General features: G+C 38.0%; 2 long non-coding RNA genes across 3 annotated transcripts; one reads left to right on the forward strand and one right to left on the reverse strand.

Moving 5' to 3' along the window:
- Window positions 1-1,459: 1,459 nt before the first annotated feature.
- Window positions 1,460-9,787, forward strand: LOC135693456 (uncharacterized). Of its 2 annotated transcripts, XR_016144249.1 has the most exons (5): window positions 1,460-6,734; window positions 6,996-7,184; window positions 7,443-8,541; window positions 8,780-8,971; window positions 9,225-9,787. It is a non-coding gene; the product is annotated as an uncharacterized LOC135693456 (long non-coding RNA). The 2 variants fall into 2 exon arrangements; XR_016144250.1 differs by having other exon boundaries at window positions 1,460-8,162; window positions 8,398-8,541; window positions 9,225-9,778.
- A 9,914-nt stretch (window positions 9,788-19,701) lies between these two features.
- On the reverse strand, window positions 19,702-22,042 carry LOC148959142 (uncharacterized). The gene is made up of 3 exons (XR_016144234.1): window positions 21,800-22,042; window positions 20,537-20,573; window positions 19,702-19,826 (listed from the first exon to the last, which is right to left on the reverse strand). It is a non-coding gene; the product is annotated as an uncharacterized LOC148959142 (long non-coding RNA).
- Window positions 22,043-25,224: the final 3,182 nt, after the last annotated feature.

Raw genomic sequence — 25,224 nt, forward strand, 5'->3', positions numbered from 1 at the left:
TGCTGCAACAAGATGGGGAATTGACAATGAGGAACAGGGCATTTTTTGACATACTGAGTGGTGGGGGAATTGCCCAACCAGGCCCTACGAGGTCCCCCACCACTGAAGAGAAGAATGTCGGCCATTTTGTGGCCCTTAGAGATAAAAGTAACCAGTGTTCCAAAAGGTTGGTAACAAATCTGTGCACAATATAGAAATTAATTGACGAATAATTACAGATTATTCTCTTTTTTATCATTTTGTTGAAACAAAACCACCTAGCCCTCGTTCCTGGTATCCAGTTTTCTGATTTGACATTGTCACGATCCAAATCATTTCAACTTTATCACAGCAGCAACAACAATTTCAATCACAACCAGAGTGATCACAACAAACGTCAACAAGTCCCACATTTTTCTCAGAATTTTTTTCACTGTGACTTTCACAAATCGGGGTTTATACAGTATCAGTCAAAATACCAGCTCAAAATGAAGCAAAGGGAGAAGAGTGGTCATAAAAAGCGTTGTGAAAGTAAGAGCTGCTCCAGGCCAGAAGTAAACTGTTGATATGTTCAATGCCAGAGCAACTTCTGGGCCTAGGCCTACTAGTAAACCAATAGGCCAAGTTAGCCTTAAAGGTCTCTTTCATCAGAGTTCAGTGATGGCTTGATTCGCCAGTTTGAAAAAGAAGGATGGGAATGAGAATTTGTTCCATTTAGCCCATGCGCATCTGCTTTTCATTACAAAGAACCTCTAGTTTATGCAGAAATGACAGAGTTTTTGGCATCTTCAGAATAGCAAAACATCAGTCAAGTTTTGAAGCAGTGTCTGTGCTTTTGTATACAGATTGATAGAAGTACTGATAAACAGCCAGTTGACTCCTCGTTCATCACAGCATGATTTGTTCCAACAGATAGAGTAAGTGTAAGAACAATTTTCCTTGGCATTGCCAGCAGTGAACTTGATGGTGCAGATGGTCTTCTGGACTGCTTTGTACAGTGTATGAATGATCTAAATATCGGCACAGAGAAGTTGGTTGGGGTAACAACATATGGAGATGCTGCAAATACTGGCAAGAGCAAGGATTGTGACTGTGTGGTGTGTTTGCCACAGGTCTGACATAGAATCAGTACAGCCCAACGTACCTGAACCTGCTCTCTGGATGACAAATATCCTGGCTGTTATTTCATTTTTTCGCTCATTTCCTCAAAGAACAAAGCTACTTCATAAAGAGAACGAAAGCACTTTGAAGTTCGGTTTGTATAACATACCCTTAATGTACTTAAAGCTGTCCTTCAGAAACTGGAAGCAGCAATAAATGTTTGGACAGAGATGTGTGATGGAACAATTCCAACAGAGAGAACTGAAAAAAATGGCACAAGGATTTCTTAGAAAAAGGGAAAAGTTGGCTTACTGCTGTCATGTATGATCTTTGCAACATCTTCAAAAGATTGAAGTTGCTGTTTCAAAAATAAAATCCCAGATATAATCAGTGGTAAAGATAGTGCCATTGCAGAAATTCCATTTCCTGGAGGAAAAGAAGAGGACTAACATGAGGGATGTCAAGCTGTAATCAATGGTGATGAAATTATTGTTTGCCAAACTGCAAATGCCCAGAAGTAGAGACAAAGGTGCAATAAGAAGAGAAATTGTGCGAAAAATTTCCTTGAGCAACGAATGATTGTAGAAGAAAATGATACAATCAATTATTTAATTAAATTTATGGAAGCAAAGTCCCCCAAAGAGTTAATCAAAGCTGCTGGGGATCTCAAATGTTTGGCGAAGATCAAGTTAGTCAATTTGTTTCTGCTGTCAGTCAATCGTGGCAATAATTAAAAAAGATCGATCACATTTCTGTAAATAATTGTGGAACAAGCTATGCTCTCAAGCTAAGGAAGATGACCCAGGCAAGTACTGGCCTCCTGAAAATGTTTTTGGCACTTTTTCCTCACAGTATGGCAACAAAGCTTGCAGTGTCACCCTACAACGACATAAAAACGTTGTAATGAGCTAGTTTAAAACAACAAACGATCAACAGTACAATGCACATATCGTTAAATGGAAAAAGAACTGCATATTTTGATCCTCGTCCAGTCATATGTGAATTTTTGCAAAAGAAAGACCGGCGAAATTAACAACCAGATCAGGAGCTGCACAAAAGAAGAGATTTTATTAAAAAGTTTTTCACTGAAGAATCTGGATTTTTATGAAAAATGAATTGACTTTGGTCGTAAACGTTTCATTAAACATTTCCATTTACGTTAATAACCAATTTTTAAAGATATTTGTAAGAGACCTCCTAATTACTGTTAGTCCTGGATTAAGCCCCCACCCTCGAAAAGGTCCCTATGGAGGCTCAATTCATGCTGATAGCAATCTTTATATCACTATATTTCTCATTTATCCACCTTGTAACTCGACTCATTGCTCAATTTAACAAAATCTTAGTGTTTCCTTGCATTTTTTTAACCATACTCAGGCTGAGATGTTGCCTTGAAATCAATACATCCCGTCACTCTCTTGTATTTTGAGCCCATTTTTAGCATAATAGCCATCAGAGCTGGTAGTGTTTCTTGCTGTCAACAAATAAGTCTCTACCCTCGAGTAAGGCCCCCTCCCCCCTCATCAAATAACCCCTTACCATATTTTTTGCGAAATAAGACCTGGGGCTTATTTCAGGTCTTACGGTTGTGTCATATCTTGGAGGCAAAAGTCTCAACCCTAAAATAGCTCAGTATATATAACAATCTAAAGTGCCAATCCGAAGACTTCTGTGTCATTTCCTACGTCATTTCTGGTATTGTATAAGTGTGGGCCCTTATGCCTGAAATGCCCCGCCATTCAAAAATCCTTAAATAATGCCCTGATGACGAAGCTGCTCGGCAAGTATTTATAAAGCTGCAGTCCAAAGAACATGATTCCCTCGCTTTGAAAAAGTGTGGTCTTTTTTAAGCAGTGAAAGCCCCTATCTAGGAGCTACACCTGATGGATTGGTTGGATGCTCATGTCATGGATGTCTGCCACGTTGCCTGGAAATAAAATGTTTGTTCAAACTTTGCAATGACACTTTGAAAGATCTCCCAAGATTCTTTTCTAGAAGTAACAAAAGAGGGACTACAGTTGAAAAGGAGTCATCAATATTACCATCTAGTACAAGCACAGATGGCCCTCACAAATACTAAAGTTTGTGACTTCTTTGTTTGGACTACAGCAACAATCTTGCTGACAATGGGGTAACAACACAAAGGGGGCGTAGCTTGATCGCCATTTGCAACTCAGGCAAACCTGTCCTAAAATTTTTGAATTTCTTGCATCTCAATGTTGCAATTCCGTGAGAATTCGTGCTTCAAGTTGATAAATAACAAAATATCTCTATATTGAAAGGTAGATAAATAAAAAGGCTTAAAAGTAACACTGAAAACAAAACCTGATGAATAATCGGTTGAGCAACGGTTTTCAAATCATGTGGGCAAGGCTTTTCGAAACTTCCCTGCAAAAATAGGAAGAAAACAGGCTGTAAATTCGATGTTGTAGTAAGGGCAGGATGTTTTGCTAGAAAAATGGCAGTCAAGTAAGGCCAAGGTACAGAGAAATAAAATAGGAATAACCATATACTCACAATCGAAATTGCGTCCAAAATCAAGAATCTTATTTGAGAAACAGGTCCAGTGTTTTCTTCGAACCCTTCTTCCCAACCCTGTGCTTCAAAATGCACCTGGAATCATTTTCGCACTGATTCATCATACTTTTATTCAGCTGACTGTTCTGATACAAATTGTACAGTCAGTTATCAATTGATCCTCCATAAAAGGAAATTTTTCACTTACTGGGAAAAAACTGGTCATCTGTGCCTTGACCCTTGTCCCTGGTGGCACACTTAAGGAGCAATAATACAGAAGCAGGTCTTCCTTAATTTGGAAGCCAAGGTCTGCCATGATTTCATCACCTAGTTCCAATAAGTTATACATATTACTGTCCTTGCAGATAAACTGGTCAGTAGTTATGCCACCATAACAGTCTGACAAAAGCATGATAAAGCCATTTGGTGAAATTGCTATCAGGAACTTGAAGGTGTTATGCTTCTTATAGTCTAACCATGTTGCAGCTTGTTCATCAAGTGATTTTAGTCGCTTAGTGTACACTTCAGAGCACTCTATAATGCACCTTGTCTTTCAATACCTCTCTCTGAACATACTTGGCAAATCTGAATTCACAATTTCTCTTGGTAACCATCTCACAAGGGCATCTCAAAGGAGTGAAGACAAAAGTCTCATCCGGGTTGTGAAAATGCTGGATCATGTGGCCCGTGAAATACCAAATCTGTCAGCTAAGTCCTTATTCAGCAGTCTAACCTCGAATGCATGAAAACCAATGAAAACTGGTTTTTCTCATGAAGCTTGGGTGATATTTTGATGGCTGTTTTCTTGTGCTTTGTTGACATAGCTTGTGCTACCCTCTCCAATACACAAAATTTGGCAAACAGGGCTTTATCAACAAAAAATGAATAAAGCTAAGGACATCGAATAAAGCTACTGTTTGAATGCCAGTATAAAATTTTATTTCAGCATCTGACTTTATATTTACCCAAAAAAAACAATTGCTTCTTCTCTTGCTTCACTGACACCTCCCATGATCTTTTAAGAGAAATGGTCAACTTTTTCTTTCAGTTGATCCCTTTCTATGTTAGGGGCTTAATGCCATTTAGTAGAGACCTTATTAGAGCACTTTTCTTTTTACAATCAGGACATTCTTCTTTGGTATGGCTGTGCTCTTCCTTTAACGAGACATTGTCCCTTTTTTCAATCACTGCAACTGTATAACCTGTAGTGGATGTTTGCTCATCATCTGTTTCAGCAAGTATAGGCCAGTCATCCACTTGGTTAGCGGGTGGTATATCTTTGCGAAGGAGAACTCTTCTTGCTTTTTTGGGTGGTTGTTTGTAGCCCAATTTCATGCAATCGGCAATATGTTCAGAACATACCATGTCACTTTCTCCAGGAACCTATGCCTTGTTCCTCTTTGTTGTTCTCTGCATCAAACGTATCCATACCTTCCTCGTTTCCAAATTTTTCAAAACGCTTGGAAACTTGTGAAGCCAAAAGGGTTGTTCACAGGGACATTCTTCGTGAGACTGGCGATTGTATTCCTCACAAGTTTCTTTCTTCCACTTTCTCAATCGGTAGTTACTGTTCATACATCAAACCACAGCGCAGTTTCTGCTCACCATATCTAAATCACTCTGGCCACCAGAGCTTAGTACTGATGAGAGCTTCAAAAAAGCTGCGCCAAAGATAGTAGACCACAAACGACAGATGAATAAAGTAAAACGCGAAGATTTGATTTAATTATGTTAATAAAGTTGCATCGAATATATCCAGTTATAACTAATGGGTTAAAACTCGCAAATTGTGGTTTAAATTTTGATTTACATGAGGCCAAATTTCTTCTGCGCAAGAGGGTGGCCTGTTGATTTTTTTGCTTATTGTCAAAGTTGGGGTGTATGACCTGAAGACAATAAGCTAAACTTTTCAAATCCCGAGGAAACCATTGAACTGCCAACAAAACGAGATACAATTAATTATAAACAAGAGCAAATATAAAAAAGTAAAATATAAATATATAAGTTACAAATAAGATTATCTTTCAACATCATTAGCAGCACAAAAACATCCCCTCCACTTATACCAACAACATAAAGACATCCCACATTTCAATATCTTTTGCAGTTAATGTCAACATTGAACTTGATATTTCCTATCTCCATTAAACCCACCCTATTCCATAAGTGTATAAATATGAGCCCGTATCTTCAACAACCCAACAACTCTTGGTGTCATAAACCACGCCAGCTTCAAAGAGTTAATGGTTGAGGTCAAAGAAGTTGGGACAATGGTGATTATTACAAGTATATGTGGTCATTGTGGAAAGCATTTCACCTGGAAGAGTCAACCATTAATGCCAAAGTTGAAGACACCAGCAGGAAATTTCCTTTTATGTATGGCGACATTATTGTCAGGTGCATCAATAATGGAAGTTAAAAAAATATTTGGTGCAATGGGTTTAGCATGTGTATCACTTAAAACATATTTTAAGCACCAAAAGGTAATATATTTTTTTTCTTTAATTTCTCTTGTATATCTGAAAAGTTATTCCCCTTTAAATCCTACAGATCATGTATTTCTTCTTTCCATACCTTTGTAAGCATTTCCTAGTCTAGCATGACAGTACTTGATGCCCAAAGGTAAAGGTAAAGGACATAGGTGATGTACAGTGCAATCAAAATAGTAGAAGTTTACTCAAGATGACACAGACTCCAATCTTTGATTCAATGTAAGTCAGCATCAATGTTATCTTTGATATATATCATTTTCAAAGTAATGACAAGGATTTTAGTTCTTTAGACAAGGCTTGTATTTTAATTTCTTTAATATTTACTCCTGAAACTTGGTTTTCAAAATAATGAAAATCCTGTTTATACAATTTTGAGTAGTGTACCGGTTGCAGAATTTGGTAACCTAAATGATACCTAACAACTATATAATTTTTCTCTTCTTCCTGTTTTAGGTTAGACTATTTCCAGCCATATTCATTTATTGGAAAAATTACCAAGAAAAAATATATGCCAGCCTGAAAAACAAAAAGCTAGCAATTGCAGGTGATGCCAGGCATGACAGTATGGGACACAGTGCCAAGAATGGAGTTTATTCCATGTTTTCCTGTCACCTTTCAAAAGTGATCGACTTTCAGCTTGTTCAGGTATATATGATGCAAATTTATATGTGTTCTGAAAATCATTTCATTGAACTTTGTTTAGACATTTTTTTATTGAATAAACTCTCCCAGTGTACTGATTTGAAGCTCCAGAAGATGTTAACTTTATATTAAACATGCCCTGTTAAACATGAGCATGCTTTGAATGTTTTGTTTAAATTTTGAATTGTAAATAAAACTGTCTCAATGCTGGTAATATTGCAACACAATTGCTTCTTTATATATTTTTATTGTATTTTACTGTAGAAAAATGAGGCAGGGAGCAGCAATGCTATGGAGCTGTATGGTTTTAAAAAGTGCTTCGAAAACCTTGTTGATAATCAAAAGCTTGCTGTTGAAACATTGGTGACTGACAGGCATGTTGCAATTACAAAATATGTCAGAGAGAACTACAAGGAAGTAAAGCATTACTATGACATTTGGAATATAAAAAAAGTATGTATGAATTCTTTTCAATATAAAGTCAAAATACCAAATATTTTGTTTCATTTAGCATTCATAGCTCCATATAAATATAAAAGAGCTTTTCTGAGGACGACACCTTAAAGATTTATTAACAGCTAAAAATATCATTCAAAAAAACAAATATAAATTTGACAAATTCTTATTTTAAGTTCTTCAAACATATAGCTATGAGCCACTGCTGTATTTCCTATTGCATCAATTGTAAAATTGCCTTTCCTTTATCACTAGAAATACCCAAAGTTCTAATCAAAATAGGAAAGGAGAAAGGTATGGATATTGTAAAAGAGTGGATAAGGCCATGCGAAAACCACTTGTTTTGGTTAGCAACAACAACAAGCAATGGTGATGGCGGGGTCATTTTAGCAAAATTCAAAGCATTCCTGCATCACTTTCTGGACAAGCATGAAAATTTTGATAATCCAATATTCAATGCCTATGCTCATGATACACCAAGACCTTAGAAATGGCTTATGGAAGGTAAAAGACCGTTTTCTTCTTGCAGTTACAAAGACTGAAAAAAGTACCAAAGTAAAAGAGGCTATATCACAATTTTTTTGATTATTTTTTTTTATATTTTTTATTTTATATTATAACGATTGAATACAACATTAATAATTTGAATGTTTGTGTTTCATCAATCTAGTTGTCTAATGATTAGCATGTGTGTTAAACTCAGCATAGTAATATCTAAAAAAGTTATTTCAAGCTTGTCCAGTATAGATTCTTGGTAATTTAGAAAGATTTGCTAAACTTTTTCATTTCATTTTCTTTTAACCGAGCCGAAGGAATATGAGAAAATAAGAAAAGCTCTTCTCGACAAAAGATTGTTGAATGGGATAAAGGAGGTTCCCCCCTTGCACAAACAAGCTAGCTTGAAGGTTACCATTCTGTTGTCAATCACTTTGCCCCAAAAATGGTAGCATATTCGCATAGTGGAATATTTTGCAGGTAAAAAGTTGATAATTGTAGTAGGCATAGATGATTGATATCAAGAATGGTGTTTAACTCTTTGTCTATAATAAGACTTTTGACAGACTTTTGACACCTTCTTTGGCAAGAATTTAAGGAAAAGAATAATTCTCGTTTTCTCCATTTCTTGAAGAATTCAAATTTTAAAATTGTGAGTAATGTGATATCGTTGAAATTGAGTGAGTTGATCTAGTTTTGTCATTTCATTTCACAGAACAGCTCTAGCTGCAGTTCATTTTAACGCAAATATCCACAGAGCTGCTGAATGCAGACGGGGAAAGGCAAATCAAGACATTTTACCCCAAATTCAAAAATGGTGAGGCTTCTATCAAAGATGTTAGAGAACCACAGAATTTTGGTATGTTCTTATAACTTTTTTAATCCCTCCTGTATAGCTTTATAGTGAACCATGTACTTGGTCATATATTTATTAAAATTTTTTTTTACAAAACATTTGTTTATTATTGTGTACTCAAATCTTTCTGGTTTTAACACTCAGCTAGTTGGCTTTTTATATAACACAACTAACGTTACATTTTTTATAACACAACGTTTTGTGTTCAACATTGACATGTGAAATTATTTGTTCATTTCAGATTACATAGAAGAAATATATCAGGTGTTAACAAAGTTAGAGCCAAATGAATTGAGGATTGCACAAAAGACCCTAGAAGATCAGGCCCCTGCACCAATTAACACGATGTTGGCCAAGCAACCAAGAGAGGAGGCCATTATTAAACAAGCTGAAAGAAAGGCAATGGTGACATTAGATGTACCTCCAACAAATGGTGAGCATCAAAGTCATGTCAAGTGCTCAGTTTTAATTATTAGTTGCAAGATCTTAGACTAACGTCTGGCAAGTAATATGATGCATTGTTTTAGCCTAAAAATCTGTGAATCACATAGCAACCAACATACAGATCAACTGACAGGGTGATATTGTATGCCTTCTGTGGCACAGTAGAATAAAACAAAATCTCTTGTTGTATTGTTTTTGCTTATATTTTTACCACTTTCTAACAAATATTATCTTAATTGTAGATCCAGACACCTTAGAAGCTGATCCGGAGCCAAAAGTTAGACATTGCAGTGCTGAAAATGAAAGAAACTATATACAAAAAATAAAAACATATAAGGTCTTTTATTTATATTATGGTTCATCAGCATATCCCTTGTTTCCATTGCTGCTTGGAAAAGTTTTTCTAATGGCATAATACAAACACTCAGGCAATGGTATTGGTCTGTCTCCTAAAATCCCATATATCAGTCTTCTGAATTCTCTGTAGGACACACTTCTCAGCAATCTGTAATAGAAGAGTAGAACAAAAATTGACAAGCTTATCAAGAAATAATTAGAAAATCATGTAAACTTGTTAGAAATTTACAGAAATCAACCATTTTTTTAAAATTTTTACAGAGCTTACACATTTTTTAAATGAAGTCCTGTTTCTCTCGTTTATCCATTAGAAATATATGGGGCTAAAATATTAGTTTTTTAGGGATCTTTGTTTTTTTTCTGGCCCCCAGAAATGGAATGGCGCCCAGAAAGTTTTTTCCCTTTCTTGCTCCCTCCAAGATTTTTTAAAAAAAATGTCTATTTTAACATTAAGATTTCTTCCATAGCTGTTCAATCGTTTTTTGACTATGTTGGGGATCTTTCTTTTTTCTGGCCCACAGAAATGGAATGGCCCCCAGAAAGTTTTGACTTTTTGTAGGGATGTTTTTTTTTCTGGACCCTAGCAATGGTATGGCCCCCAGAAAGTTTCTTTGCCCTTGCTTGCCCCCTCCCAGTTTTTTGAAAAAATTCTCTACTCAAACATAAAGATTCCTTCAATAGCTGTTAAATCGTTTTTCAACTTTGTTAGTGATATTTCTTTTTTTTTCTGGCCGCCAGAAATGTTTCCTTTAAAACATCAAGATTTCTCCCATAGCTGTTCAATCGTTTTTTGACTATGTTGGGGATCTTTCTTTTTTCTGGCCCCCAGAAAAAGAATAACCCCCAGAAAGGTTCTTTGCCCCTTCTTGCCCCTCCCAGTTTTACAAAAAAAAATTCTATTAAAAGATCAAGATTTCTTCCATAGCTGTTCAATCGTTTGTTGACTTTGTTAGGGATCTTTTTTTTTCTGGCCCCCAGAAAAAGAATAACCCCCAGAAAGGTTCTTTGCCCCTTCTTGCCCCTCCCAGTTTAACAAAAAAAATTCTATTAAAAGATCAAGATTTCTTCCATAGCTGTTCAATCGTTTGTTGACTTTGTTAGGGATCTTTTTTTTTCTGGCCCACAGAAATAGAATAACCCCCAGAAAGGTTCTTTGCCCCTCCTTGCCCCTCCCAGTCTTACAAAAAAAATTTCTAATAAAACAGCAAGATTTCTTTCATAGCTGTTCAATCGCTTTTCGACTTTGTTAGGAATATTTCTTTTTTTCTGGCTGCCAGAAAGTTTCTTTGCCCTTGCCTGCCCCCTTCCAGTTTTTAAAAAAAAATTTCTAATTAAACAGCAAGATTTCTTCTATAGCTGTTCAATCGTTTTTTGACTTTTTTAGGGATCTTTCTTTTTTTCTGGCCCCCAGAAATGAAATGGCCCCAACAAATGCTCTTTGCCCTTCCTTGCCCCCTCCAAGTTTTTTAGAAAATATCTGTATTAAAACATCAAGATTTCTTCCATAGCTGTTCGATCGTTTTTTGACTTTTTTAGGGATCTTTCTTTTTTTCTTACCCCCAGAAATGGAATGGCCCCCACAAATGTTCTTTGCCCTTGCTTGCCCCTACCAGTTTTTTAAAAAAATTTCTATTAAAACATCAAGATTTCTTCCATAGCTGTTCAATCGTTTTTTCGACTTTGTTTGGGATCTTTCTTTTTTTCTGGACCCCAGAAATGGAATGGCCCCCAGAAAGTTTTTTGCCCTTGCTTTCCCCCTCCCAGTTTTTTAAAAAATTTTCTATTTAAACATCAAGATTTCTTCCATAGCTGTTGAATCGTTATTTGACTTTGTTTGGGATCTTTCTTTTTTTCTGGACCCCAGAAATGGAATGGCCCCCAGAAAGTTTTTTGCCCTTGCTTTCCCCCTAACAGTTTTTTAAAAAAAATTATTTTAAAACTTCAAGATTTCTTTCATAGCTGTTCAATCGTTTTTTGTCTTTATTAGGTATCTTTCTTTTTTCAGGCCCCCTTAAATGGCATGGCCCCCAGAAAGTTTTTTGCCATTGCTTGAACCCTCCTAGTTTTTTTAAAAAAATTTCTTTTAAAACATCAAAATTTCTTCCATAGCTGTTCAATCGTTTTTGACTTTGTTAGGGCTCTTTCTTTTTTTATGGCCCCCAGAAATGGAATGGCCCCCAGAATGTGTGTTTGCTCTTGCTTGCCCCCTCCCAGTTTTTTAAAAAAATTTTTATTAAAACATCAAGATTTCTTCCATAGCTGTTCAATCGTTTTTTCGACTTTGTTTGGGATCTTTCTTTTTTTCTGGCCCCCAGAAATGAAATGGCCCCAACAAATGCTCTTTGCCCTTCCTTGCCCCCTCCAAGTTTTTTAGAAAATATCTGTATTAAAACATCAAGATTTCTTCCATAGCTGTTCGATCGTTTTTTGACTTTTTTAGGGATCTTTCTTTTTTTCTTACCCCCAGAAATGGAATGGCCCCCACAAATGTTCTTTGCCCTTGCTTGCCCCTACCAGTTTTTTAAAAAAATTTCTATTAAAACATCAAGATTTCTTCCATAGCTGTTCAATCGTTTTTTCGACTTTGTTTGGGATCTTTCTTTTTTTCTGGACCCCAGAAATGGAATGGCCCCCAGAAAGTTTTTTGCCCTTGCTTTCCCCCTCCCAGTTTTTTAAAAAATTTTCTATTTAAACATCAAGATTTCTTCCATAGCTGTTGAATCGTTATTTGACTTTGTTTGGGATCTTTCTTTTTTTCTGGACCCCAGAAATGGAATGGCCCCCAGAAAGTTTTTTGCCCTTGCTTTCCCCCTAACAGTTTTTTAAAAAAAATTATTTTAAAACTTCAAGATTTCTTTCATAGCTGTTCAATCGTTTTTTGTCTTTATTAGGTATCTTTCTTTTTTCAGGCCCCCTTAAATGGCATGGCCCCCAGAAAGTTTTTTGCCATTGCTTGAACCCTCCTAGTTTTTTTAAAAAAATTTCTTTTAAAACATCAAAATTTCTTCCATAGCTGTTCAATCGTTTTTGACTTTGTTAGGGCTCTTTCTTTTTTTATGGCCCCCAGAAATGGAATGGCCCCCAGAATGTGTGTTTGCTCTTGCTTGCCCCCTCCCAGTTTTTTAAAAAAATTTTTATTAAAACATCAAGATTTCTTCCATAGCTGTTCAATCGTTTTTTCGACTTTGTTTGGGATCTTTCTTTTTTTCTGGACCCCAGAAATGGAATGGCCCCCAGAAAGTTTTTTGCCCTTGCTTTCCCCCTCCCAGTTTTTTAAAAAATTTTCTATTTAAACATCAAGATTTCTTCCATAGCTGTTGAATCGTTATTTGACTTTGTTTGGGATCTTTCTTTTTTTCTGGACCCCAGAAATGGAATGGCCCCCAGAAAGTTTTTTGCCCTTGCTTTCCCCCTAACAGTTTTTTAAAAAAATTTATTTTAAAACTTCAAGATTTCTTTCATAGCTGTTCAATCGTTTTTTGTCTTTATTAGGTATCTTTCTTTTTTCAGGCCCCCTTAAATGGCATGGCCCCCAGAAAGTTTTTTGCCATTGCTTGAACCCTCCTAGTTTTTTTAAAAAAAATTCTTTTTAAAACATCAAAATTTCTTCCATAGCTGTTCAATCGTTTTTGACTTTGTTAGGGCTCTTTCTTTTTTATGGCCCCCAGAAATGGAATGGCCCCCAGAATAATTGTTTGCTCTTGCTTGCCCCCTCCCAGTTTTTTAAAAAATTTTCTTTTTAAACATCAAGTTTTTTTCCATAGCTATTCAATCGTTTTTTGACTTTGTTTGGGATTTTTCTTTTTTTTCTGGGCCCCAGAAATGGAATGGCCCCCTAAAAGTTTTTTTGCCCTTGCTTGCCACCTCCCAGTTTTTTGAAAAAAATTCTATTCAAACATCAAGATTTCTTCTATAGCTGTTCAATCGTTTTTTAACTTTGTTTGGGATCTTCCTTTTTTTTCTGGCCCTGCAGAAATGGAATGGTCCCCAGAAAGCTACTTTGCCCTTGCTTGCCTCCTCCCAGTTTATTAAAAAATTTTCTTTTAAAACATCGAGATTTTTTCCATAGCTGTTCAATCGTTTTTTGACTTTATCAGGGATCTTCCTTTTTTCCTGGCCCCAGAAATGGCACGGCCCCCAGAAAAATTCTTTGCCCTTGCTTGAGCCCCCTAGTCTTTTGAAAAAAAATCTATTAAAACACCAAGTTTTCTTACATAGCTGTTCAATCGCTTTTCGACTTTGTTAGTGATATTTCTTTTTTTTCTGGCCGCCAGAAAGTTTCTTTGCCCTTGTTTGCCCCCTCCCAGTTTTTTAAAAATGTTTCTTCTAAAACATAAAGATTTCTCCCATAGCTGCTCAATCGTTTTTTGACTATGTTAGGGATCTCTCTTTTTTTCTAGCCCCCAGAAATGGAATGGCCCCCAGAAAGGTTCTTTGCCCCTCCTTGCCCCTCCCAGTTTTACAAAGAAAATTTCTATTAAAACATGAAGATTTCTTACATAGCTGTTCAATCGCTTTTCGACTTTGTTAGTGATATTTCTTTTTTCTCTGGCCCCTTCAAGGTTTTTTTGCCCTTGCTTGCCCCTTCCAAGTTTTTTCAAAAAAAAATTCTATTAAAACATCAAGATTTCTTCCATAGCTGTTCGATCGTTTTTTGACTTTGTTAGGGCTCTTTCTTGTTTTTCTGGCCCCCTGAATAAACATGGCCCCCAGAAAGTTTCTTTGCCCTTTTCTTGCCCCTTCCCCGTTTCTTAAAAAAATTTCTATTAAAACATCAAGATTTTTTCCATAGCTGTCCAATCGTTTTTTGACTTTATCATGGATCTTCCTTTTTTCCTGGCCCCCAGAAATGGCACGGCCCCCAAAAAGTTTGTTTTCCCTTGCTTGCCCCCTCCCAGTTTTTTAAATAAGTTTCTTTTAAAACTTCCAGATTTCTTTCATAGCTGTTCAATCGTTTTTTGACTTTTTTGAGTATCTTTCTTTTTTTCAGGCCCCCTAAAATGGCATGGCCCCTAGAAGTTTTTTTGCCCTTGCTTGACCCCTCCCAGTTTTTTAAAAAGAATTCTATTCAAACATCAAGATTTCTTCTATAGCTGTTTAATCGTTGTTTAATTTTTTTATCACGTGACCTATGCGGAGCCAATTTTTTTCAAATCGAGGTTGATACACCTCTTGTCTTTTCCGAGGCTAATCTGCAAACTCATAGGGGGCTTCGACAGAATTCTTGTCTTTGCCGAGGCTAATTTTACTATCATTCATAGGGGGTATTAAGAAAATTCTTGTCTTTTCCGAGGCTAATCTATGTACTCTACCATAGGGTCACTGGCAAGCCCGCGTAGCGGGCTTCGTAGGGGAGCTAGTCTTCCGTTAATTGAAAGTTGCTTCAAAACTCTGCAAGGCCAGGTCTATTCGTGTTCCTCGTTTGAATATTTTAATGGGTTACCCCCTAAGTCTCCTGTTTTAATTTTCCCTAACATTTCATGGTAAGACTTCCCAACTTTACTTATCTGTTTACTCCTCTGACAAATCAAATTAGAATTGAATCTATCCTGAAAATCAAAGTAAAAAAACAATGCCCTCCTACATTCTTTCAATTTAATAAGGAATGCAAGCAAAAAGTGTAATATCATACAGCAAGCAGGCAAGCACATTCTAAACATGACAAAAGTAACGTAATTAATCCAATCAATAGTCACGCCTACTGTGAGTAGCATATACTATTGGCAAGAGCAGGAAATAATTGCTCGAGGATAAAATATTATTTACTCACAGCAACAACCCAATTGAGATAAGAGCTTCTTTCGTGTAGGAAGATAATGCTTTATTACCTTGATTGTAATTCAGTAAATCCTTTAAGAAAAGTAAACGTAAACGTAATTACTTGCTGGCTCCAGATACCGATACTTACGAAATTCCTAATAGAATCAACCATAGAAATGGAATCAACCCAATGAGTAGTTCCTCGATTATTAAGATTATCAATTAGCAATAGAAACACGTTCGTGGCGGGTCTAGCGACTCCTTTCAGCAACCGGTTTTTAGTGTAATTTCACCCAAATAAGCAGAAAGTCATTTAAATTGGTTTCTAGAATGATTCATTTACAACTCCGAAAATGATGCAGGCACAATCTACCGTAACAATCCAGCTTCCTTTCAGCACAAAACCACGAAATGAGGTAGAAATTCGCCGTTCGCGGTGGGGGTCTAGCAGTAAGCAACCGGTTTTTAGTGTAATTTCATCAAATTAAGCATAAAATCATTTGAATATGGTCTTGTTAAGCGACGAATACAACAAATCCATTTTCCTTGAAGGACAAAATTTCATGGGTTAATCCTAGAATTTCTCCTATTTAGTCAGAATCAAATTTTTAAGTTTTCCAATCATACACTCTTAGCCCTCGTCGACTTATAGGGCGCTTATAAATATTTTCTAAGACCATTCTTAAAGCTGTAATGTTCATTTTGATTCCAACGTGAATATTTTTATCATAGCACTTTGTTCAATTCTTGTTCACTTGTGATGCTGTTTTAAGATATAATTTGGGGCCACCTTCAAACTTCCTCTGTTTATTTTGAATCAAACATTAAAGTTTTCCAACAATAAATTCCTGTTAGCCGTTATTGGTCCATGGTGCTCGTTTAAATATATATCATCTAAAAATTTCTTAAGAATCAAAATTCCTAAATGATTATGTTGATTCATAAAAGAATTAATGACTCCTCTTCTAAACTCCAAAGAGTTATAGAGTTATTACGCAGTTCTATACATTTGAGGTCCACATATCACATCTCCGTCACAATTAGCTTTTGAAACACTGCAGGAACAAAGCATTTAGGAAATGGAAAGATAGATAAAAGCCAAGTTTCGTGCATCAGAAAGTAATCTTACTCTAACAACAAATAAACAAAATACAATTTACGGATAACAGCTAATCTAAATAACTTTAGTCCTTTTCTCCACTGTCAAGTTTTTTCTTGTTTCATCATTTGATTTAACGCCAGCATAAATGCCATCAATTTCGTTTCGAAGGTCCGAGAATCACGTCTGTGTCATAATTATTGCTTGAAACGATCTTTGATCTAAATGAAGAACAAAAAGGATAATGAAGATGTTATTCCATGGTTAAAGAAAGCACGTTTCAAAGAAATCGACATACAGCCAATCCATATTATTTTAAGCACAAAACTACGCAAGAGGTAAAACATTAAGAGAAAAACGTTCGTGGCGGGTCTAGCGACTCCTTTCAGCAACCGATTTTTAGTGTAATTTCACCCAAATAAGCATAAAGTCATTTGAAATGGTTTCTAGAATGATTAATTTACAATTCCGAAAATGATGCAGGCACAATCTACCGTAACAATCCAGCTTCCTTTCAGTACAAAACCAAGAAAAGAGGTAGAAATTCGCCGTTCGCGGCGGGGGTCTAGCAGTAAGCGTAATTTCACCCAAATAAGCAAAAAGTGATTTGAAATGGTTTCTAGAATGATTTTTTGACTTTATCAGGGATCTTCCTTTTTTCCTGGCCCCAGAAATGGCACGGCCCCCAGAAAAATTCTTTGCCCTTGCTTGAGCCCCCTAGTCTTTTGAAAAAAAATCTATTAAAACACCAAGTTTTCTTACATAGCTGTTCAATCGCTTTTCGACTTTGTTAGTGATATTTCTTTTTTTTCTGGCCGCCAGAAAGTTTCTTTGCCCTTGTTTGCCCCCTCCCAGTTTTTTAAAAATGTTTCTTCTAAAACATAAAGATTTCTCCCATAGCTGCTCAATCGTTTTTTGACTATGTTAGGGATCTCTCTTTTTTTCTAGCCCCCAGAAATGGAATGGCCCCCAGAAAGGTTCTTTGCCCCTCCTTGCCCCTCCCAGTTTTACAAAGAAAATTTCTATTAAAACATGAAGATTTCTTACATAGCTGTTCAATCGCTTTTCGACTTTGTTAGTGATATTTCTTTTTTCTCTGGCCCCTTCAAGGTTTTTTTGCCCTTGCTTGCCCCTTCCAAGTTTTTTCAAAAAAAAATTCTATTAAAACATCAAGATTTCTTCCATAGCTGTTCGATCGTTTTTTGACTTTGTTAGGGCTCTTTCTTGTTTTTCTGGCCCCCTGAATAAACATGGCCCCCAGAAAGTTTCTTTGCCCTTTTCTTGCCCCTTCCCCGTTTCTTAAAAAAATTTCTATTAAAACATCAAGATTTTTTCCATAGCTGTCCAATCGTTTTTTGACTTTATCATGGATCTTCCTTTTTTCCTGGCCCCCAGAAATGGCACGGCCCCCAAAAAGTTTGTTTTCCCTTGCTTGCCCCCTCCCAGTTTTTTAAATAAGTTTCTTTTAAAACTTCCAGATTTCTTTCATAGCTGTTCAATCGTTTTTTGACTTTTTTGAGTATCTTTCTTTTTTTCAGGCCCCCTAAAATGGCATGGCCCCTAGAAGTTTTTTTGCCCTTGCTTGACCCCTCCCAGTTTTTTAAAAAGAATTCTATTCAAACATCAAGATTTCTTCTATAGCTGTTTAATCGTTGTTTAATTTTTTTATCACGTGACCTATGCGGAGCCAATTTTTTTCAAATCGAGGTTGATACACCTCTTGTCTTTTCCGAGGCTAATCTGCAAACTCATAGGGGGCTTCGACAGAATTCTTGTCTTTGCCGAGGCTAATTTTACTATCATTCATAGGGGGTATTAAGAAAATTCTTGTCTTTTCCGAGGCTAATCTATGTACTCTACCATAGGGTCACTGGCAAGCCCGCGTAGCGGGCTTCGTAGGGGAGCTAGTCTTCCGTTAATTGAAAGTTGCTTCAAAACTCTGCAAGGCCAGGTCTATTCGTGTTCCTCGTTTGAATATTTTAATGGGTTACCCCCTAAGTCTCCTGTTTTAATTTTCCCTAACATTTCATGGTAAGACTTCCCAACTTTACTTATCTGTTTACTCCTCTGACAAATCAAATTAGAATTGAATCTATCCTGAAAATCAAAGTAAAAAAACAATGCCCTCCTACATTCTTTCAATTTAATAAGGAATGCAAGCAAAAAGTGTAATATCATACAGCAAGCAGGCAAGCACATTCTAAACATGACAAAAGTAACGTAATTAATCCAATCAATAGTCACGCCTACTGTGAGTAGCATATACTATTGGCAAGAGCAGGAAATAATTGCTCGAGGATAAAATATTATTTACTCACAGCAACAACCCAATTGAGATAAGAGCTTCTTTCGTGTAGGAAGATAATGCTTTATTACCTTGATTGTAATTCAGTAAATCCTTTAAGAAAAGTAAACGTAAACGTAATTACTTGCTGGCTCCAGATACCGATACTTACGAAATTCCTAATAGAATCAACCATAGAAATGGAATCAACCCAATGAGTAGTTCCTCGATTATTAAGATTATCAATTAGCAATAGAAACACGTTCGTGGCGGGTCTAGCGACTCCTTTCAGCAACCGGTTTTTAGTGTAATTTCACCCAAATAAGCAGAAAGTCATTTAAATTGGTTTCTAGAATGATTCATTTACAACTCCGAAAATGATGCAGGCACAATCTACCGTAACAATCCAGCTTCCTTTCAGCACAAAACCACGAAATGAGGTAGAAATTCGCCGTTCGCGGTGGGGGTCTAGCAGTAAGCAACCGGTTTTTAGTGTAATTTCATCAAATTAAGCATAAAATCATTTGAATATGGTCTTGTTAAGCGACGAATACAACAAATCCATTTTCCTTGAAGGACAAAATTTCATGGGTTAATCCTAGAATTTCTCCTATTTAGTCAGAATCAAATTTTTAAGTTTTCCAATCATACACTCTTAGCCCTCGTCGACTTATAGGGCGCTTATAAATATTTTCTAAGACCATTCTTAAAGCTGTAATGTTCATTTTGATTCCAACGTGAATATTTTTATCATAGCACTTTGTTCAATTCTTGTTCACTTGTGATGCTGTTTTAAGATATAATTTGGGGCCACCTTCAAACTTCCTCTGTTTATTTTGAATCAAACATTAAAGTTTTCCAACAATAAATTCCTGTTAGCCGTTATTGGTCCATGGTGCTCGTTTAAATATATATCATCTAAAAATTTCTTAAGAATCAAAATTCCTAAATGATTATGTTGATTCATAAAAGAATTAATGACTCCTCTTCTAAACTCCAAAGAGTTATAGAGTTATTACGCAGTTCTATACATTTGAGGTCCACATATCACATCTCCGTCACAATTAGCTTTTGAAACACTGCAGGAACAAAGCATTTAGGAAATGGAAAGATAGATAAAAGCCAAGTTTCGTGCATCAGAAAGTAATCTTACTCTAACAACAAATAAACAAAATACAATTTACGGATAACAGCTAATCTAAATAACTTTAGTCCTTTTCTCCACTGTCAAGTTTTTTCTTGTTTCATCATTTGATTTAACGCCAGCATAAATGCCATCAATTTCGTTTCGAAGGTCCGAGAATCACGTCTGTGTCATAATTATTGCTTGAAACGATCTTTGATCTAAATGAAGAACAAAAAGGATAATGAAGATGTTATTCCATGGTTAAAGAAAGCACGTTTCAAAGAAATCGACATACAGCCAATCCATATTATTTTAAGCACAAAACTACGCAAGAGGTAAAAAATTCAGAGAAACACGTTCGTGGCGGGTCAGCGACTCCTTTCAGCAACCGGTTTTTAGTGTAATTTCATCAAATTAAGCATAAAGTCATTTGAAATGGTTTCTAGAATGATAAATTTACAATTCCGAAAATGATGCAGGCACAATCTACCGTAACAATCCAGCTTCCTTTCAGTACAAAACCAAGAAAAGAGGTAGAAATTCGCCGTTTGCGGCGGGGGTCTAGCAGCAAGCAACTGGTTTTTAGTGTAATTTCATCAAATTAAGCATAAAATCATTTGAATATGGGCTTGTTAAGCGAGCAATACAGCAAATCCATTTTCCTTGAATTACAAAATTGCGAAGAGGTAAAACATTAAGAGAGAAACTTCGTGGCGGGTCTAGCGACTCCTTTCAACAACCGATTTTTAGTGTAATATCGCCCCAATAAGCAAAAAGTCATTTGAAATGGTTTCTAGAATGATTTATTTACAATTCCCAAAATGCTCTCAAAAAGCTAGAAATTATTTTCACTCAAGGGGCAGGCAAATCCCATTTGTCACAGCAGGAAATCGTAGAAAAAGTGAAATTTTAATCGAAAAATACTCACTTGTTGTACCAAAAAGTCAGCGAATCCGATCGTTTATCTACAAAAAAGGAAGGTGGTTAGGAAAGGTTGCTGCAAAGGATTCTCGATAGGCATAAAAAGTTAGGGGCTGGCAGGACTACATAATTCGCATTACAACGGGTTTTCCTATGAAAATCAAATCTTGTTGCATCAAGAATAAACAGCAGGAAAAATCTACCACAATTCTTCATACTTTGATTGCAATAAAGCAAATTCAGTTTCCTTTTAGCACAAAATCACGAGAAGAGGTAAAAATTTTTCGTTCGCGGCTGGGTTCTAGCAACCGTTTTTTAGTGCAATTTCATCGAAATGAGCAGAAAATCATGTCAAATAATAGTTTTTAGTGTAATTTCATCAAATTAGGCATAAAATCATTTGAAATTGTATTATTAGAGGGCAATACAGCCAATCCATATTCTTATAAGTACAAATTTACGCAAGAGGTAAAACATTAAGAGAAAAACGTTCGTGGCGGGTCTAGCGACTCCTTTCAGCAACCGATTTTTAGTGTAATTTCACCCAAATAAGCATAAAGTCATTTGAAATGGTTTCTAGAATGATTAATTTACAATTCCGAAAATGATGCAGGCACAATCTACCGTAACAATCCAGCTTCCTTTCAGTACAAAACCAAGAAAAGAGGTAGAAATTCGCCGTTCGCGGCGGGGGTCTAGCAGTAAGCGTAATTTCACCCAAATAAGCAAAAAGTGATTTGAAATGGTTTCTAGAATGATTTATTGATAATTCCGAAAAAATGCTCTCAAAAAGCTAGAAATTATTTTCACTCAAGAGGCAGGCAAATCCCATCTCAGTCTCAGCGGGAAAATCGCACAAAAAGTGAAATTTTAATCGAAAAATACTCACTTGTTGTACCAAAAAGTCAGCGAATCCGATCGTTTATCTACAGAAAAGGAAGGCGGTTAGGAAAAGTTGCTGCAAAGGATTCTCGATAGGCATAAAAAGTTGGGGGCTGGCAGGATTACATAATTCGTATTACAACGGGTTTCCTATGAAAATCAAATCTTCTTGCATCAAGAATAAACAGCAGGAAAAATCTACCACAATTCTTCATACTTTTAAAGCCGATCCAGTTTCCTTTTAGCACAAAACCACGAGAAGAGGTAAACATTTTTCGTTCGCGGCGGGGTTCTAGCAGCTGGTTTTTTGTGCAATTTTATCCAAATGAGCAGAAAATCATGTCAAATATTTTAAATTTCGAAAACACGTAAGAACAACAACGCTTACTTGTATTCGCATGCCATCGATTCTGATGCCAGTGAAGAAGAAGAACAGCCAGCAGCCATCGCAGAACAGAAAAACGGGCAGCAGCGGGTGTACCGTACGTAGCTACTAAAACGAAAAAAAGGAAGATCGTCAAAACCACGAATTACATGGCTCTTGCAAACGAAATAATAACAAACGGGGTATCGATCGATAAAAAGGAAAGGAAAATAGCTAGCGAGACTCACCTGTAGCTATAGCACTGTAGCACTGTAGCACTGTAGCACTGTAGCACTGTAGCACTGTAGCACTGTAGCACTGTAGCACTGTAGCACTGTAGCACTGTAGCACTGTAGCACTGTAGCACTGTAGCACTGTAGCACTGTAGCACTGTAGCACTGTAGCACTGTAGCACTGTAGCACTGTAGCACTGTAGCACTGTAGCACTGTAGCACTGTAGCACTGTAGCACTGTAGCACTGTAGCACTGTAGCACTGTAGCACTGTAGCACTGTAGCACTGTAGCACTGTAGCACTGTAGCACTGTAGCACTGTAGCACTGTAGCACTGTAGCACTGTAGCACTGTAGCACTGTAGCACTGTAGCACTGTAGCACTGTAGCACTGTAGCACTGTAGCACTGTAGCACTGTAGCACTGTAGCACTGTAGCACTGTAGCACTGTAGCACTGTAGCACTGTAGCACTGTAGCACTGTAGCACTGTAGCACTGTAGCACTGTAGCACTGTAGCACTGTAGCACTGTAGCACTGTAGCACTGTAGCACTGTAGCACTGTAGCACTGTAGCACTGTAGCACTGTAGCACTGTAGCACTGTAGCACTGTAGCACTGTAGCACTGTAGCACTGTAGCACTGTAGCACTGTAGCACTGTAGCACTGTAGCACTGTAGCACTGTAGCACTGTAGCACTGTAGCACTGTAGCACTGTAGCACTGTAGCACTGTAGCACTGTAGCACTGTAGCACTGTAGCACTGTAGCACTGTAGCACTGTAGCACTGTAGCACTGTAGCACTGTAGCACTGTAGCACTGTAGCACTGTAGCACTGTAGCACTGTAGCACTGTAGCACTGTAGCACTGTAGCACTGTAGCACTGTAGCACTGTAGCACTGTAGCACTGTAGCACTGTAGCACTGTAGCACTGTAGCACTGTAGCACTGTAGCACTGTAGCACTGTAGCACTGTAGCACTGTAGCACTGTAGCACTGTAGCACTGTAGCACTGTAGCACTGTAGCACTGTAGCACTGTAGCACTGTAGCACTGTAGCACTGTAGCACTGTAGCACTGTAGCACTGTAGCACTGTAGCACTGTAGCACTGTAGCACTGTAGCACTGTAGCACTGTAGCACTGTAGCACTGTAGCACTGTAGCACTGTAGCACTGTAGCACTGTAGCACTGTAGCACTGTAGCACTGTAGCACTGTAGCACTGTAGCACTGTAGCACTGTAGCACTGTAGCACTGTAGCACTGTAGCACTGTAGCACTGTAGCACTGTAGCACTGTAGCACTGTAGCACTGTAGCACTGTAGCACTGTAGCACTGTAGCACTGTAGCACTGTAGCACTGTAGCACTGTAGCACTGTAGCACTGTAGCACTGTAGCACTGTAGCACTGTAGCACTGTAGCACTGTAGCACTGTAGCACTGTAGCACTGTAGCACTGTAGCACTGTAGCACTGTAGCACTGTAGCACTGTAGCACTGTAGCACTGTAGCACTGTAGCACTGTAGCACTGTAGCACTGTAGCACTGTAGCACTGTAGCACTGTAGCACTGTAGCACTGTAGCACTGTAGCACTGTAGCACTGTAGCACTGTAGCACTGTAGCACTGTAGCACTGTAGCACTGTAGCACTGTAGCACTGTAGCACTGTAGCACTGTAGCACTGTAGCACTGTAGCACTGTAGCACTGTAGCACTGTAGCACTGTAGCACTGTAGCACTGTAGCACTGTAGCACTGTAGCACTGTAGCACTGTAGCACTGTAGCACTGTAGCACTGTAGCACTGTAGCACTGTAGCACTGTAGCACTGTAGCACTGTAGCACTGTAGCACTGTAGCACTGTAGCACTGTAGCACTGTAGCACTGTAGCACTGTAGCACTGTAGCACTGTAGCACTGTAGCACTGTAGCACTGTAGCACTGTAGCACTGTAGCACTGTAGCACTGTAGCACTGTAGCACTGTAGCACTGTAGCACTGTAGCACTGTAGCACTGTAGCACTGTAGCACTGTAGCACTGTAGCACTGTAGCACTGTAGCACTGTAGCACTGTAGCACTGTAGCACTGTAGCACTGTAGCACTGTAGCACTGTAGCACTGTAGCACTGTAGCACTGTAGCACTGTAGCACTGTAGCACTGTAGCACTGTAGCACTGTAGCACTGTAGCACTGTAGCACTGTAGCACTGTAGCACTGTAGCACTGTAGCACTGTAGCACTGTAGCACTGTAGCACTGTAGCACTGTAGCACTGTAGCACTGTAGCACTGTAGCACTGTAGCACTGTAGCACTGTAGCACTGTAGCACTGTAGCACTGTAGCACTGTAGCACTGTAGCACTGTAGCACTGTAGCACTGTAGCACTGTAGCACTGTAGCACTGTAGCACTGTAGCACTGTAGCACTGTAGCACTGTAGCACTGTAGCACTGTAGCACTGTAGCACTGTAGCACTGTAGCACTGTAGCACTGTAGCACTGTAGCACTGTAGCACTGTAGCACTGTAGCACTGTAGCACTGTAGCACTGTAGCACTGTAGCACTGTAGCACTGTAGCACTGTAGCACTGTAGCACTGTAGCACTGTAGCACTGTAGCACTGTAGCACTGTAGCACTGTAGCACTGTAGCACTGTAGCACTGTAGCACTGTAGCACTGTAGCACTGTAGCACTGTAGCACTGTAGCACTGTAGCACTGTAGCACTGTAGCACTGTAGCACTGTAGCACTGTAGCACTGTAGCACTGTAGCACTGTAGCACTGTAGCACTGTAGCACTGTAGCACTGTAGCACTGTAGCACTGTAGCACTGTAGCACTGTAGCACTGTAGCACTGTAGCACTGTAGCACTGTAGCACTGTAGCACTGTAGCACTGTAGCACTGTAGCACTGTAGCACTGTAGCACTGTAGCACTGTAGCACTGTAGCACTGTAGCACTGTAGCACTGTAGCACTGTAGCACTGTAGCACTGTAGCACTGTAGCACTGTAGCACTGTAGCACTGTAGCACTGTAGCACTGTAGCACTGTAGCACTGTAGCACTGTAGCACTGTAGCACTGTAGCACTGTAGCACTGTAGCACTGTAGCACTGTAGCACTGTAGCACAAAACACAACCGTCGACAACCGCTTCGAGTTCGAAAAGGAATGCCAACCAGCAGTGCACGTAGATTTATTATCATCGAATTCCAAATCACCTAAATTATCGGCAAACAGTAGCT

This window comes from Rhopilema esculentum, chromosome 11 (genome assembly GCF_057945365.1).
Source record: "Rhopilema esculentum isolate cy_ngs chromosome 11, ASM5794536v1, whole genome shotgun sequence".
In the NCBI taxonomy this organism is placed as follows: Eukaryota; Metazoa; Cnidaria; class Scyphozoa; order Rhizostomeae; family Rhizostomatidae; genus Rhopilema; species Rhopilema esculentum.